This window comes from Colobus angolensis, unplaced genomic scaffold (assembly GCF_000951035.1).
Source record: "Colobus angolensis palliatus isolate OR3802 unplaced genomic scaffold, Cang.pa_1.0 Scaffold56, whole genome shotgun sequence".
Lineage (NCBI taxonomy): Eukaryota > Metazoa > Chordata > Mammalia > Primates > Cercopithecidae > Colobus > Colobus angolensis.
This window is the reverse complement of record NW_012119154.1, coordinates 8,359,364-8,375,873: the sequence shown is the minus strand read 5'-3', so window position 1 is coordinate 8,375,873 and position 16,510 is coordinate 8,359,364. Positions and strand designations below refer to the sequence as shown.

The 16,510-nt window shown below is 35.7% G+C and overlaps 1 protein-coding gene across 3 annotated transcripts in view; it reads right to left on the bottom strand.

Annotated features, from left to right (window-relative positions):
- The window catches only part of ARPP21 (cAMP-regulated phosphoprotein, 21kDa), a 157,816-nt gene extending 141,306 nt beyond the window's left edge, over positions 1-16,510 (bottom strand). For 2 of the 3 annotated variants that reach the window (XM_011961568.1, XM_011961573.1), the window contains exon 1: positions 15,603-16,510. The gene's annotated coding sequence lies outside the window, so the exon portion shown is untranslated. Of the gene's footprint in view, positions 1-13,599; positions 13,839-15,602 lie in introns of those variants that run through there. The other variant, XM_011961569.1, reaches the window with a different exon arrangement.

The following is a 16,510-nucleotide window of genomic DNA, read 5'->3' as shown; positions in this document are numbered from 1 at the left end:
ACAAATTCTACATTCTGGCAAAAAGTTTTATGTTTTAGATCAGCAGTTGTCAAATTCTGGTTCATGTACTGGCAACATCCAGATCACTAAGAACTTGTTAGAAATGCATATACTTGGGCCCCACCGCAGACCTGCTGAATCCAAAAATTCTGTATTTCAATAAACCTTCAGGTGATTCTCATGTATGTGATGTTTTGAGAACTACTGCTTCAGAAATAGCTCTCCTATGTGATATAGGAGTGCCACCATCTGAGATTTCCCCTTGAGATGACATAAGAAAACTCACATTTCCTTCCTTCTGTAATAGTATTCGTTTAAGGAACAGGATGGCTCATTTGTGTTAAAATATGGGCCCTGAATCACCAACTGGCATTTAAAAGACATACAGTATAGCTCATTTTGGTCACTGGGGCAGAGCTATGAAATCAAAATCTAAAGTGTACAGAAATCCCTGAGTCCTCATTTGGAACAATAAATTCATCATCTCACTCTCTATTACTGTTTTGCCATTTCATCAGTGGTGATGCACAGAGAAGAGGGGTACAGGCAAGTCTCCTCTCTTCATTGATTCTCTTCTATAATCTCAGCCTTAATGGGATATTGTTTATTAGCAATGAAAAAAGTGAATTCAGAAAGAAAAAAGTAGAAAATAAGCTAGCCTGGAGCACCCCATCAGTCATAATAGTAAAGATTATTCTTTTTATAATAAGAAAGCTCAAATATATACATATATAAATATATCAATATACACAAATATATATTTATCAGAGAGTATGCATATTTATTTTCTGTTATCTCTGCAGAAATATTTCTCAACAGTAAAATAAAACTTATACCCTTGCTGTAGGTTAAAACTTAGCAGAGTAAAGCTAGCTAATGCATATGATGAATTAGGTTAAGAAATTTGTAGCAATATGTTTTATGTACATAATGTAAAATATATTGATAACAAATAAATCTTTATATTTACCTATAAATATTATTTCTAAGATTTTCCATGTCTTCAAGTTAGGTAAATGGGAAAACAAAGAAAATTATTTTGATTTTTAGTTTACTTTAGGTCATAAAATAAGATTTAACATTTAATAAAAATTAAACATTGCCTTTAAATTTGTCTTTCCAAATATTTTAACAAATGCACTACCTTTGACAAACAATTAATAAACATGTTTATTATACCTACTATGCTTAACTTTTATTTCAGGGTAGGGCTGAAACATCTGCTAACCTCACCACTTCCTTTATCTGAGAAACTGACTCCTTGAGGGTAGAAAGATAAAAAGGCCACTCTGATCCTGCACATCTGCTAAAAGCAACCGTCACCCTCTGCCAACAGACACAGAAAGCACAGTCAAGGAATGAGCGTGTGCATTCCAGGTGTTTGGTTCGCTTGGCAGAAAACAAATTGAGGACAAACAGTCTGCGAAGAAAGCTCACACGGGCTAAGTCTTATCGAAGTTTTTCAGAAGATAATTGCAGGAGAAACGTATTAGTTAGAACGGATAATTTCATCCTCAATATCGGTAAATTCCATACCTTTATCTATCTGGTATTACTTCTCCCCCATGGGGCAGAAGACAGGTTGTAAATAAATAATGTAGCGCCTTTCCCTGAGTTTACAGAGGAATATCTTCAGAACACATATTTGAAGAGCAAGGTAATGTGCCTTAACTGTAAAGAATCACAAAAGAGTAACTTAAAACATGCACTTAAAAGCTCAAACTATGTGAACCCATTAGGGGAAAAAATGAAAATGGAATTCTCCTTTAAGCTTCACTGATCACTTAATATGCATCTTTAAAACTGTTTTTCATCTATTTGATCACCATTTATTTTCTGAAAAAATATTTTCTCTTAATCACTTATTCCTGGGCATCTATTTGTTCTTAAGTGTGAACCATTAGGTCCCCTAAATAAATCTCATTGCTTCAAATTAAGATGGGTGGTGAGTGCAAATATGGATTTAGATATGCTGTATTTTTTTTTCCTTTTTTTTCACTTAATTATATATCTTGTTGACACTTTATAAAAGCCAATGATACAGAATCTGACAACCCTCCAAATTTATTTTACTTTTCTTTTCCAGTTATTCATGGACTGATACAATATTTGTGACACAAACCACAACTTTATAGTATTTTCAAAACAAATATTGATACACATACAATTTCAGTATACATATTCTTAGAAGTTTCAGTGTTTTAATGGAGAGTCAGGACATGTAGAGAAAGCCGGAACAAGCTATCATTTCTATTATTTGGCAAGTATTTTATACGTAACTCAGGAAGAAAATATTAAACTCACAATGGTTCATTAACTTGGCTAGGCGAGTAAGAGGCAGGATGGAATTCAAATTTAGATCACCGTGATGTCAAACCTATCCCCTTCCTATGACACCGGGGGAAAGTGTGTCCCAAAGATATGTAAAATCAGGAGCTGATAGTCCATGGCATCATTCATGCCATAAACGGCAGCCACAAATAGATCTGTGAAGCATGCAGGTAAATTTCCACGTGCTTTGCGGCAGTTTCAAAAATTAATTTCCATGGCCTTCTTTGTCATGGCTTCACTATACCTACTTCCCTTAGCTCCTGATTCTTAGTTAGATGATACCCAGATGAGATAATTGATTTCTCTGTTTTGTGTGGCCATGACTTATTACAGGGTAATTCATATTACAAAGAAAATTAAGGATGAAATATATATCTTTCATGCTTCCTTAAACAAGAATCCCTAAATGTATCATAACAGAGATAATGTCACTGCTATGACCACAGCCAAAAAGCAGGTAAGTATGGACATTACATAGGTACACAAAGTCCCTTTCACACAGGCGGGGGTTTATAAATAGCAGGTAACATTCACAGTGCAAGAAAATAAAACAAATTATTTCTTTGAAATCACAATGCCACATGTAGCTTTTGATCAAGCACGATCCAAAGGTAAACTCAAAATCAGTAGAAGAATACGACTTTTCACTTATCACTCTCCCTGTGCCTTCAGCAAATAATATTCACAAGGCTACAGAAATCTTGGATTTCTATACTGATAAGAATTTTTGCCTGGAGAAACAAGGTAATTCAGAGTGCAGGAAGAGCAAGCCAAGTGAAGTAATTCCTGCAGAGCAGAACAAATGGCACAAATGACCTAATCGATACAGAAATAAGTACAGATTTCCTCCACAAATGGCCACATGGTAGCTTCTCTAACAAGTTCAGAAAAACATCATACTCCTTTCATGAAGATCTTCTTTACCCTTTATCGATGTGCCTCATCAGGAATACCTAAATTTTGGCTTTCTGTCAATTCAATATATTAGGTAAGTTTACCCAGACTTGCAGTAAAATATATCAGTTCATTTAAGTTTGTAGGTCTGCTTCTGTCTCAATGCTGTAAATTCTTTGGCTAACAGTGCTAACCGTTTGATCCCTGCTTAAGCCTAAGGATCCAATCAATAAATGATGAAACAAGTGATATCTCCTCATCCTTTCTTAAAACATAAAAAAAAAATCTATTTTCACAGCTAGATCAAAACAATGAGGTAATGTTTTCAGTGATTTTAGAAAAATTGATTTTAGAGCTCTCTTCTCTTGCTAAATCCTTTGGTCAAATCTTTTATTATACAAATGGCCTTCTGCTGGATATAACCATTGGTTTTATCTGCAAAGTGAACAAGTCACAAGTTTACTGTAATTTTATTTGAAATCATTCTTAGTTCTTAGATGACAGTCCCAAATTGCTCCTGGAAGGATGCTAAGACTAAACTCTCTACAGTATTACTAGACAAATCTAGGAGGCCTAGTTAACTTCCTCTATAAATCACCACCAGAGCCACAATGTTACCCAAAGCTGAGTCACATTAGTAGATTATAAAATACTGCATGGCATTTTGTGTACACATAGAATTCTGAATCACCCATGAATACACAAATCTCTTTTTCAAAGTCTCTACTGCCCATCCAAGCTTATAAAAGGTCAAATCCTGCTGTCTATGCAAGGAGTGCCTTCTAGAAACAACGGCCTGCACTCTGTGTGTTCACAGATGGCCTCTCCTCACTGAACCATTGACTTGGAAGCATTCATCATATAGAGTATAGCTGTGTTGAAAACAGATTCCAATTATGCCTGAAGAAAATACCCAAGACAACTGCCATATCATGAAAACATTCTTAATCCGACTGGGAGGGATTTTATGAGGATGCTTTATTTATGTGAGGCCTATGCAATCAATAAAACATAGTGATAAGGACATAAGAAACTCTAAAACTATGATCACCAGAAAAAAATGAATAACAAGAAATGAGGTAAGAAGTTTATATTTAATTCTTAGAACAATCCCCTTTTAGAAATGAAACAGCTGAGATTTAGAAAGCTTAAGAAACTTACTAGTAAGTTGCAGAGTTGGATCTGAGCCCAGGCCCGAGAACCTAGATTCTCTTTTCTTAACCAACTATTCTTGATAAGAGCACCTTCTAATAATTTCACTCCTGTTGGGTAGCATTAGTGCTTACTTTCAGGACTAAAGAATAAAACATAGTTAACATTTATGAACAAGCCAATAAAAATGGATCTGTGAATATTATACAAAAAAGTGTCACTAAATAATGGAAATTATAAACTGGAAGAGATCTTAGATATCACCTGGCATAATCCTGTTGCTTACAGGTAATTTCAAAAAGTAGGTTCTTTCTCAGTATTTCAGGGCAAGGTATTTGAACAAGAGGCAGGTCAGAGGCAATATATATTTCTCCAGACATCTCTCTGCCTCCAAATATCTAAATTGTTTTTGCTGCCAATGAAAAAATAATGCATTTTTTTCTAAAAAAAAGAGATTATCCTTCAGATGGCCTACAGATCAAATCATTTATTCTTCTGTGGTTTTCCTACAGAACCATTTAAATTTCATCTTACTCTGATCACAGGCACTATTTTTAATTTATTAAGGATTAATAGATTTTATAACATTTTATACTTTTTTTTCTGAAATGATTTTCCTGTTTCCTCTCTCAAACACACAAATGTGGAATCTCACAACAAATTCAAAGAATAACTTGTCTTTTGATAAACCTAATTTTTAATTCTAAAGAAGTAGGCTGGTTCATATATTTTCTATATTTTACTCTGATCAGGTACCTTGAACTTTGGTTTCAGTTCATAATCCCAATGTAATTTTAATCATTTGCTTGCAGCCCTAGTAACTAATATAGTAAATGTATGATTTAATGGGATTGAAAAAGAGAATATGACTGGTTCATACTAACTTCATATACTTTTGTCTTGGCTGATGGTGCGTTTTCTTGTTGCAGAGCAACCTAACTGATGGTTTTACTTTGTGGCCTATTACCACCAACAAAACTTTCCTCCCCACCAACGCTTCTCAGTGGTGCTCACTCTTCCATGTTTGTTTTCTGGAAACCAATATTTTTCTATCCTCAAAGTGTACTCCCTAGGGATTTACTAATTAACTTTATTGGTGAAGAAAGATTTTTCTAATTTGTTGGAATTAATTCATATTGCTTTATCATCCAAGATATTGTCTACCTATAACTTTGGATTTTTGCCAAACCCTCAATTACTCAATTCATTGTTTAGAAACATTAAAATGCATTCATCTCATCCAAACACCTATAAAATCCTACACATCAAGTTTTCCCAAGTATTTAGCCTGAGACACAATACATAGAAAACTTCAATAAATACTTGAAAAATAAGAATGAATAAATGAGTAAATGGTAATAATATCTGATGCAAAGACAAGCCTTGTTAGCCATCACCCAAGAACTCAGCTGGCTACTCAGTTCGGCTTCCATGGACGTTGCCTACTTTGATACAATGTGTTCTCGAATATACTTTGCTGGCTTCCTGATAAGAATATCAATGGTGTCAAAATCTATTGCTTTCTACATGTTTCTAAAGCCTGCCACAGTCTCAGAGAAGTAAGATAAGGTGTTCCTCTTCTAAGTAAGGTTTTATTTTTTGGGGTGTGTGTGTGTGTGTGTGTTTAAAGTGGATGGGTGAATGGAAGTTCATTCCATCAACATTACACTTAGCATTTCTTAAAATGTTGGAAACAAATTAAGAAAGCAAACTCATTTCATTTGTAACCAGCTGGACCCCTTCCTTTCAAACAAGATTATTTTTATAGATCGGGTAAAACATGAATTCAGTTCTCTATGGTCCAGTTGGATTAAATGATTTTCTATTTAACTCCGGTTAATCCTATCATCTTTCCAAAGTAGCAGAAAGAGAAGAACTTCCTATAGCTTGGTGGCACCTGTTCTGCTTAAAGCAGGAAGGGGGTCTGAAAGTCTCCAATTTGTTAATATTCTCTTCTCCCGTTGTCCCTCACCCCTGCCATCTAATTCAGCACTGTCTACTTGCTTGTTCTTTGGAGGAGTGAATTCCTTCCTGACATGCTGGGTGTCCTTCACCATGGTTAATCCCTCCAAAGGCACACATCCAATAAAGATGGGTTGCCTCTAGCTCTGTATAACAATGATTTGGAAATATTTTGTAAACGTGCTTTTGCCTCATTCTTTCTTCCAAGACCATATTAACTGAGTGTTAATGAATTCCCTTCCACTTAGATGGAAAGGTAATGTTTGTAGTCAGCTTAAGCAGATTGAACTCTTAGGAACCTTGTTATTCCCATCAAATCCCTAGTCATTGTCTGAGATCTGAAGAAGAAACTATTTGTAAGAACCAAAATAATAGCTAGTGTAGTTACAATTCTACATATAAGGGCAGGTTTTTGTTCTCTTAAAAAAAAATGAATATCAAATCGGCTTAAGCTGAAACTTCAGGGAAAAATACAATTAAAACCTTACTTAGAGTAGGTTTTAAATTCTGAGTATCAGTAGAAAGGTCAATTTTTAATTCAACAAACTTTGATTAAATATCTGCCACATGCAAGCACTATACTAGCCAACAACTGCTAAGGACAATGAAAAATGGACTGGGAAATAGGCCTTTTTTGTGTGTATTTAATGTAAGTTAGTTAAATGACTTGTGTACAAGCATGTTGACTCTAGCAATACATATGTATACATATATGAACAAAATATGTCTACACTTTCCTTGTTTTTGTTTGTTTTCCAAAAAATATTTGGATAGCAAAGAAATATACATTTATTCTCTGACACCTTCTGAGAAATTTTGTTGGATAAATAGTTGATTAGGCTATTCCCCAGAAGAATGCTGACATCCATTTTATAATAGGAAATAAAATGCAATTATTGGATGCATTTACTGCTTTGTAGAGCTCACCTTCTCCTGTGTTGAATACTATCTGTGGCTCTCCATTTTTTGATAGGGTAACCAATTGTTTAAATCTTAGTTATGAAAGAAGTCTTTCTCTCCTCTGGCCATGTTCATAGAGGCAGAGTGCTGACTCATTTCAGCAAAATTAATGCAGATACTTTGGGATCAGAGGCCAGATCAGTGGCCCTGTCCAAACAGCTCAGTCAGTGCTTGGAGACAGGAAGCTGGAGTCTTCTATGGGAGTGCCAAGGACCCCTCAATGAGGCCAAAGCTCCATTTGCTTTGTTGCAGAATAGAAAAATGTTTCTCTCATGTCACCTCAAATATGTTGTTAGTCCCAGCTCCCATCCACTAGTGCAGGATTTTAGGATTTTCCTTCATGGATTCATTCCAATTGTTTCTTATTCAATGATTTGGTTCTTTATTCACCTCATTTAAATAGTAGAAATTACACAACTAAAACATTCCAGAGAGATAATACCCATATGTTAACTTTTTAGACAACTGAATTAGACCATTTCTTCCCTTACAAACTGGCAGAAGATTATGGCCTTATTAAGCATCCTGTTCTTTACACAATGAACACCTCTGAGATTAGTTACTACCTTGACTTGGCCTTCAATATTTCATAGCACAGAAAGAGTCAAGCATAACCAATTTTAGCCATCAGAAGTATTATGGGATAGCAATGAAGGAGAGTCGTATTCCAAATGACTAAAAGATTTCTTTTTCTTAAATGGAGGTGGGGATCCTTAAATGTAAGAAGAGTAAATCTCTTTCTGAATGTTTTATGTGAAAGGAAAGTGGTTTCTTTAAGTGAATAATATCCATGTGTCAGGGGCTTTGTTTCTGTTTTGATCATGAAAGGTAAGTATTATTCCCACCTTATAAATGAGAAAGTTGAAGCAATCAGGAATTAACTAAATTGCCAAAGTCACACAACTAGCAAGTTGTTGAGTCGGGATCAATGTTACTACACAACTTTAACTGTAGAAAGTGTGAAGCACAGAGAGGTTTAGAGCTTTGGCCATAATCACACTATTTACTCAGACCCAAAAACCAAACACCAGTACCGCACACCAATTCAGGTGGTGAATTGCATATTTATGAAGGTAAGTCACAGAAAATGAGATTCAGATACACCACTTTTAGCCCTTATTTCCCTGGACCTTTCATTTTAATCCTAATTTTGTGCATTTCTCTAACCTGCAGAATCTCATGGAGGGCCATGCGCATCCTTGGTAAAGCCTTCCTTCATCACTTACAGCTCATTTACCTGCTCCTGCTCAGATAAGCTCCTAGACTACCTTTGGTATACAACCTCTCTATTACTTTTCATCTGAATTTCAATCAGAAGCTCCACTGAATTCAAAACATCTCTGTCTGCAGCTTCCCACATCATATCAGACAAATAACACAGACATTACAATTATCTTTGGAATAAAATAATTTCCCTATTGGAAGGATATTTGCGTTCTTATCCTGGAAGATGTATAAGCTTTTTACAATATACACATTCTATCACATTAGCTATGTATACTCTCCTACCTCTCGATGATGAAAAAACACTAAAACACTGAGTCATCCATAGTTCTGGCTGAAGACAACAATGATAACGATAATTAAAGATTAAGGCATTCAGTTGTTAGAGTGTTTAACAATGCTAAGGGTAAGCAGATAGCTGCAGCATGTGTATGCAACATGATTATATGCTAGATTATCTTATCATTCCGGAATGCTGTTAGTGATTACGTGAAAATTTCAGCGTTGGAGAGAAATTTGAATCTTCACACAAAAAAGTGTTGTGACCAAAGTTAAATGACATGGGAATGAAAAAATGATGAATCATTAATACTAGCTAGTTCCTTGCTGTGAAGTTTTTGAATTTAGTACAATGCCAGTTGTTTGACAATTTCCAAAAATGCTTACAACATCAGCATATCTAAGTAAATTTAAAATAAACAAAATATAAACAAAGCCATCAAAGAGTGTTATCTTGATCATTTCTATAGGCCAGTTACAAGAAGTAGTCAAATATGACTGCAGAATCCTAACAATTGACTAATTTGGCAGAATTGAATAGCAATTTTAATACAGCTATGTGCCACATTGGCTTAAAGAATCATGATTTGACTAAAAACCTTAATCTTCTTTTCCTAAACAAAGAAAATAAAGTCCCATATTTTGTAACCAAAAGCCTCTTTACACCCATTTAAAAATTGTTTTAAAGAAGCATTGAGTAGCTAAAGCTTGCAAATGCTGCAGAATTCTTGATTCTGTCACATACTCACATCGAATCTACTTGTTCTCTGTCCAAAAGCTCTTTGATGATTAAATCAAATCTGATGCCAGCAACACTGGGATTTCCACCACAGTTACATAGATATCAACAAGCAAAATGCTAAGAAAAACAGGTAAATGCAGAGTATAGATTTTTTTTTAATCTCTCCATGTTAGAACTTTTTGTGAGGATTTTAGCTTGTGGTTCTAGAAACATACAAAAAGCTGAAAAATAAATTTGTTATCTTTCCATTTTCCATTGAATTTATGGGCAAATAAAATTTAAACAATTACGAGGAGTCATTGAATTTCGGTGAGTTGACATGCTCTTCCTTCACCCTCTATTGACCAGTGGCTCAATTTTTATAGGTCTATGTAACAGTAGTGAGATAATCTGAAAGCAACTTGAATCACTGAACAATTAGATGAGAGCTGGGCCTTCTGATTTACGTGTCAAAGGATATTTTATCAGAATTCATAGGACCATAAAACTTTTCGAAATTGATGTTCAATTTTGTTCTTTAAAGATGTTGAAATATTTTGCCTCGCTTGTTGTTTCTCAATTTCAACTAGACCAAAATATATCAACACGGATAAACTATTTTTTTTTTTTTTAGTGTATGATCCAATGGACTAGACTGTTCTGAATGAGTATTGTATCTTAGCAATTAAAAGGAATTCTGCTAAGTATATGAAAACCGCTTCTCTGGTTTCTGTTTCCCTAGAGAGAGTTCTTGTTCTTATCTCAAGTGTTTAGTGTATAATAAAGAAGCAACCAAGGATGATACAAATGTAAAAGAATGCTTATCAGTTATTAAGCGTTCCAGCACTAAATTTGGCCATGGAACCGCTTAGTTCTTTTAAATGTCCATATCACAAGGAATTATTTCCTAACTTGTGTGGGTATCAGTGAGAGATGACTGGGCTTATCTAGGTAGATATGCTTTGTGAATTTGTTTCAACGAAAAAGCTGCAGAAAAAAAGATCACATATTACACTTTACAATTCTTCATAGAAACATTACCCACAATATACCAAAAAACTCTAGAAAATTCGCTGGAATATTTGAAATAAAAAGTGACGTAATTGTTTTCTTGTTAAAAATCTTGAATCCTTCCCTTAAGCTAAAAGCAAATTTTATTAGCAATTATCTTAAAACCAATGTTTACAGAAGGGATTTTGTTAACAAAATCTTAGTATTTTGTGTGTTATTCGTAACAGATTTCTAATTTAAGAATTGTATCATCTTGAAGTAGTGTGAAATGTGAGAATGTAGTAAAAGGCCTGTTTTTAAAGGGGATAATTACTAGTGGACACTTGCCCTCTTTACCTGGATAAAAAGAAATTATTTTCTTTTGCTAGACAACAGGAACGATTGTAATGTATATTACTTTTAAAATGTATGAATTTATGACTAATAAATAATTAGGAATATATTCCTTGAATGAGACAGTTTTGGACTAATGCTTCAACATTTTAATGTCACAATTACAATTGTATCCTAATATATATATCACTTTATTACAAAACGTATACAAAAATCTTCTAAACCTGTCGCATTGAAAGGTATACTAAACAGGGGTTATACAACTGCCAAAAGATATTTCTCTGGGCAAAATGTGTAAAAAAATTAAAAAATATTGCTCTTCTGTGACCATGGACAGTGATTAACATTCTCTCCACCTGGAAATGCCAGGCGCTATACTGGTGACTGAAAAACAGGAGCATAATATGATGCTAAGGATTCAGTGTGAAAGTAGAGAGCAATTCGATGCATTCAAACAAACCCCTTTGTTTTTCAATATCCCCTCCATTGTCTTGATGTAATTATTTCAATTCACTTTTTTGGTTTTCTGCATAGCTATTTCTCAGAGCACAGACATGTCTCAGTAGGTTTAGAGAAAGGTGCATTCAAAATGTTATATGAGCATTGTATGCCTAAAGAAAATATCTTTAGACAACAGATAACAATGTTACCAGGCATTTAAAAACTGCTGAATGAACCAGATATTCTTTCTCATGCACTTTATGCTTTATGAAACGTATTATGTTTATAATTTAAATATTTCATATCTCAGCTCATATCTAATCCTCACAGATCCTTGGTTATGATATACATACAAGTAATATGTACTTCAATATCTAGGGCCAAAATTAATCCAAGATGAGCAAAATTAATTAAATAAGACTAAGGCACTACAAATAATCAATGTATTAGAACTTGGCATAAAGCCACCTAAAGGAAACTAATACTCAGAAGCAAAGACACCCTAAGAAAAACAAATCTAGTTACAGATACGTCTTGTTAATAGTTTCTTTCCCCTTCGACAGTCCTTCAGCATTTGCTTACATCCTTGCTTGAAATTCATTTATCATATTTAACATAAAATGCTAGAATAAAAGATAAAAGAAGGCAAAGTCCACAGAAATGTAGAGCTTCTGGAATCATAAAGATCCTTTGTCTAAAGAGAGGAAGTATATGTTTTATAAATGCATCATCGCTGACTTAAAATATATTCAGAACTTTCCAGGTGATATAATATATTTTTAAGGAAGTCAATTCTTTTTGTGATTAGAGATTCACAAATTTCTAAATAGGCTACTACCATGTGATACCAGTTAGAATGATGCCAGTACTTACCATATGAAGAAATGGCTTTCATTGTCGACATCACCTTTAAGCCCCACATTCTCTCCTAACCTTGTCACAAAGCAGATCTGAATTAAACTGACTTGTATACAAATGATTAATTTGCAATTTCCAACCTTATGGACTTCAAACTGTCTCCTCATACTAATGAGAATTCTCAATCATATTCACTTCTGGCTATGTTGTATATTGTGCCTTCAGTGGCTGACTCATTCTACACTCTACTTATGTAGCTTATCATTATCTTGTCCACAGACAAAATAGACATTGAATTCCGATGAGAATGCCCACTCATCTGAGAAGCTTGAGAAAGGTATCAGCATTGTGGTCCAAAAGGCATGACCACTAAGGGAAATATTTTAGGCAGTGTGAATTGTTTTCCTCCTCTAGAACTAAGTCAAAAAGACAAACAAACAAACAAAAAATCACAGTAACTCATTGTGATGTGTTTTCCTTAGTAGTTTATTTTTGGGGATCATTTTTCATAAGAATAGGCAAAAATCCAGATCAACTTTGCACATTGTTCTAACAGCTTCATTCAAAAATTATATGACTAACTTCCCCATTTAATAGAAACTGCTTACTTTCTCTTATGTTTATTAACCTTGAAACTACTTAAGTATTTTGTCTAATTAGCTTTACTCTGAACAAAAGAATAACCTGATTATAGTATGTTGTTAATGTGAAAATCAACACAAGACCTTTCTGACTGAACATTCTCACTTTCTACCTCAAGACAGGTGTTCTGCATATATGCAAATGTTGCAGACAGATGGCATCTTGCATTATACACACTATAATGTTAAGATATTTTGCCCTTTATTGTAACATTCCAAAACATATCAGTGCTGCCTCTGCTATTTATGTTTTTAAAATGTTTAGCCTTCAGTAAGATAATCTGCAGTGCTTATCTTAATTCTAAGGAGAGAAACACCCCAAATATTCTATCAAGTTCAATCAAAACTTCCTGCTTCTCTTAGTTGTCACAATTCTGGACCTAGACTCCAAGTTCATAAAAGAAAATGAAGCAATTCGCAAGGCAGAGCTTCAGGTTATTGTAGTATCTCAGAAGCATGTTAGTTATTTTATTCGCACAATGTTTTACAAGCTCCCAACCTTTCAGCAGAACAATATTTTAGGAATTTGAAATTATTTCTGTACTTCCCACCACCCAAGAATATGACAGCTTGCATTAAAAATAGTATGCATGCAGGAACTCCCTGGTTAGTATCTCCCTCAAGTTTTAAAAACTCAAATTATTGAGTCTTCTTTCTAAGAACTAGTGAAGACATTTACGAAAACACCTACTGAACTATTCATGTATAATTCTCAAACAAAAATCAGTATTTCCATTCATACAATATATTAGGACTTAATTGAAATTACCATATCCAATGGTCAGCCTTTACCTTTCCAAATATCCTTGTCCAGTATCCATAACCATGCACTGCTCTGTCTTCCCTCATGCTGCTTTTATTGCTGAGTGAGGCGCTCGCTCCTTCATTAAATAGCATTAAAAATAGACTGCACAGAACTCCCCAGTGGAGCATGCTCTAACACGGCTAATACCACAGTTCTCAAGGTAACCATACTCAACTGGGATCTAAGAGGGAAAGTCACTGGGAGATCAGCAATTTGCAAATCTAATAGCACACACAATTCTGTCTTGGTCTGAGCTAAATACTGCAAAGGACAAATCATCATGTAGTGAAATTAAGTCACTGAGGAGATGAAAGTCAAATTCTTTAGCTGTATAAGTTTCTTTAAATATACTTCCTCTAAACAAAGTACTCTGTTTAACAGGCATGTTTTCTAAAGTAACTTAGTTAATTATCCAATGGCATAAATCATGCCCAGAGAGGATAAATTTAAAACATGAATGCATAGCAAGCCACATATCTTAAACATTTCATTTAAACAAAATCAAAATACTATTGATAAGCAAGTGTAGTAATGAATTATGTTTCCATATCTTTTGTAATGAGGAAGCATATTCCTCAAAGTGTATACCCAAACTCACTCTCCAGAAAATTTACAAATATTCTGTTAGTCAAAGTGATGAAAAGCAGGAGAATGTTATAACAAAGGAAATGTAGGATCAAACACAAATACATACCTTGAAAACCCACATACACTTGAAAAGAGTGTATTCATAACCTCTCACATGCAATTCACATTAGAAATGCAGCAGAAGTAATTACTGCCAAGATAGTAGATTACTCGGCTATTTGAGCGAAAACATAGATAGAGCTCTTGGCTTCCAAATTACTGTCTTTCATGAAAATGACATTAACTAAAATCCTATTAAGATATTTAAGCCCTGTGGTAATACATACACAGAGAATCAAAGGAGTAGGTGTATTTATTTTAAAGTGTGTCAAAGGTTTTCTGATTTTTAACAAATGAAAAATGATTTCCTGTCATCTCCACTTCTCTGTTTACTTAAAACAATCATAGCAGTTGTTATCTCCAAAGTAGATGAGGAGGGGTTAGGGATCATTTGAATTTATTCTGCATTTGAACGAAATCTTACACAGATTCATTTCAACTTTGGAGAATATCCTTCTTGATTTGAGAGGCTGTCATACCGGTAGAAAATCAAAACTCAAAAAATTTAAAGAAATCAAATATTAAAATGAGTATCTGTACTCTAAACATATTCTAATGAAAATGATTTCTACCAGCCTTTTATATTTCTTAGCTGCCCACCCCTATAACTTTCAATTCTCTCTTTGATTTTTATTTTAGGCTTGGACTCTGTCCTGATCTTACATCTTCAGGAGGTGATCAGGTAACTAACCTGAATAGCTGACAGCAACCACATCCACCCCAGCTATATTTCTATGCATAAACATTGAGTGAATTAATTCCTATTCCTAAGAAACTTTCTAAACACCTGTCTAATTCAACTCAATTCTACCACCATATCTACAACCTGAGACAGAAATGTGATTCGCAATGAAGCACAGATTTCATACATGTAAAAATAAAACTGAACATCTTTTCTATTCTTCCCCCTGAGCCCTTTGGGACCTAGGACCCCAATCCTTCCATACAACAACAGAGTATAACTTTCTACCTCTTCAGTGGGTCTCTTTCAAAAAGAGCATCGCAAACTTTCTACCATAAAGCCTATACAAATCACTGTAGACTTCTCTGATGAAAAACATTGCCAGCTTCCAGCTTTCCACATCTGTCCTTTTTGGGGGAAGGAGAGTCCATCCCTCCTTGACGAAACATAAAAAAACACAATACATGTATAACAACATCAGCTTTCTACAAACACAGAGAAGAAATACAGACAAGAAATAATTCAAAAGAAACAAGACAGATATATGGCAGAAAGAAAGAAGGAATTCTAAAAATCCACAAAAGGCGTGCAATGTTCACGTCGGAAGACCTTGATTATTACCTTGATCGAACAGTGGATATCCCCCCTGCGTCTTGGTGCCTTGACTGGTTTGATTTAGTTTTGGATTTTATTAATATTATTGTTTCTCAATGATTGATTTGGCTGGATTAGTTTGTTTTGGCTTTTGGCTTGGCTTTTGTTGTTGTTGTTGTTGTTGTTGGGTTTGTTTGTTTGTTTTGTTTTTTGGTCGATTTATTTAACTGCTAGTAAAAGGAGCTTTCTGCAGTGTCGGCTGGGATCCCGCACAGCTGTGGCAGCCAGGGCTGCTGCGGCGGCTCGGTCGCGGCTTGCGTCCCCGATGCCCCTGCTGCTGCTGCTGGTCTCTGCTTCAGACGCGCTCAGAAGGTGCCACCGCCGCCTTCTCTGCCCGGCTGGCCGCCGGGAGTGAACGCGCCCCCGCCTCCTGTCTGCTCTTCTGTCCGTCTGCACGTCTGTCAGTCCGACCGTCTGTCGGTCCGACTAGCAGCTCAGCGCGGGATTCTCGCTTTCCTGCACTCTGCTCTCAAAGCTGCCACTCTCGCAGGCTGCCAGTCTGTGCGCTGGTCTGTCCGTCCGTCCGAATCTCTCCGTCCCACCAGCGATGCAGCGTCCCTCTTCCGGTCTTCTGTGCCCACAGTCCTCTCCCACTCTGTGCCCCTGGCCGCTTCGCTCGGTAAGAGGAGGGCGTGTGGAGGGAGGGAGCACGCGAGTGTTGCTGTCTATCTCTGTGTGCCTCTCCCTGCCTACTTAATGCTCTAGCTCTCTTTGCGTTCTGGTCTCTCTCTCAGGCTGTCTGACTGCTCCCACCTGTCCGTAGCTCTGCCAGTCCCACCCCTAGCCCGCCAGCCTCGGTCGATCCCTCGGTCCCGTTCCTCCCGCTTGGCCGCCTCCGTCGTCTGCCCCTCCGCCGGTCCGTGTCCTCCCACGCG